This window comes from Calypte anna, chromosome 15 (genome assembly GCF_003957555.1).
Source record: "Calypte anna isolate BGI_N300 chromosome 15, bCalAnn1_v1.p, whole genome shotgun sequence".
NCBI lineage: Eukaryota > Metazoa > Chordata > Aves > Apodiformes > Trochilidae > Calypte > Calypte anna.
In genome coordinates this window covers 10,684,010-10,685,731 of record NC_044261.1, presented here as the reverse complement: position 1 = coordinate 10,685,731, position 1,722 = coordinate 10,684,010, and positions in this window count along the sequence as shown.

Genomic DNA, 1,722 nt, shown 5'->3' with positions numbered 1-1,722 from the left:
TTTCCTAATATCTAATCTGAACCTTCCCTGGTGCAACTTGAACCCATTACCTCTTGTCCTATCACCAGCCCACTGGGGAGAAGAGGCCAACACCGACCTCACCACAGCCTCCTTTCAGGGAGTTGTAGAGGGCAATAAGGTCTCCCCTCAAACTCCTCCAGGCTGAACAGCCCCAGCTCCTTCAGCCTCTCCTCCTCAGACCTGTTCTCCAGACCCCTCATCAGCCCAGCTGCCCTTCTCTGCACCCTCTCCAGCACCTCCATGTCCTTCCTGCACTGTGGTGCCTAAAACTGCAACACAGCACTCGAGGTGCAGCCTCACCAGGGCTGAGTACAGGGGTAGGATCCCCTCCCTGGTCCTGGTGACAACACTGTTCCTGATACAGACCAGGGTGTTGTTTGCCTTGTTGGCCACCTGGGCACACTGCTGGCTCATGTTTAGCTGTCAATCAGCAGCCCCAGGTCCCTCTGTGCTGGGCAGCTCTCCAGCCAGTCCTCCCCAGGGCTGTAGAGCTGCTGTGGGTTGTTGTGGCCCAAGTGCAGGACCTGACATTTGGCCTTGATGAAACTCATACAATTGGCCCTGGCCCATCCATCGAGCCTGTCTAGACCCCTCTGCAGAGCCTTCCAATCCTCAGGCAGGTCAACACTTCCTCCCAGCTTAGTGTCACCTGCAAGTTTACTGATGGTGCACTGTATTCCTTCATACGAATCATCAGTGAAGCTGTTAAAGTGGCCACACCACTCGTGACTGGACACCCGCTGGATTTAACACCACTGACCACAACTCTTTGCACTTGTCCATCCAACCAGATTTTTATCCACTGAAGTGTGTGCACATCCAAGTCACGAGCAGCCAGAACCTCCAAGAGAATGCCACGGGTAACTGTCAAAGGCCTTGCTAAAGTCACAGTAGACATCTACAGCCCTTCCCTTATCCAATAAGTGGGTCACCTTATCACAGAAGGAGATCAGGTTAGTCAAACAGGACCTTCCCTCCTGGATCCGAGAGCATCAGTGCAGGGAAGAGCTGAGGCGATCCCAGCCCCTCTGTAGGGCTGCGCTGTCCTGGGAGCAGCTGGAGATGTATCTCTGCCCGCCATGGGCAGAGCATGCCCTCTCTGCAGCCATGGGGCTGGGCAGGGACAGTGAGAGCAGCCCTACCCCTGCGGGACGGCTGCGAGGCCTCCCTGACCTTTAGATGCCGCAGAGCTGTTGGGCAGCGAATGTCCCCATCATCACCATCCCCTGGAGTGTGGCCCGGGGCTCTGCGGACTGACACCAGCACTGCCCGCACGACTATTTCGGGCACTGCCTTGGACCAGGGGGGAAGAAAACCAGGGGGGATTCGGGGGCTTCAAGCCGCTGTCTTCGCGCAGCTGCCCGGTGCCGTTCAGCTCCCTCCGTCCCGCCACAGTCCCCCTGCCCCACAGCCGCCCCCCGCATCCCCCCGTCCCCACAGCCGCCCCCCGCATCCCCCCGTGCCCACTGCCGCCCCCCGCATCCCCCCGTGCCCACTGCCGCCCTCCATGCCCCCCCGTCCCCGCCGTTCCGCAGCTCAGCCCCGCCCGCTGTCGCTGGGGGCGGGGCAGGGCTCTGCCTTCTGATTGGTGGGAGCGCGGAGGCGGAGGCGGGTCTGCTCTGTGATTGGTGCTGCCGCAGAGGGGCGGGGCTTCGGCTCTCGCGGGAAGAGGCGCAGGGCGGGAAGGCGCCGGGTGCCGGG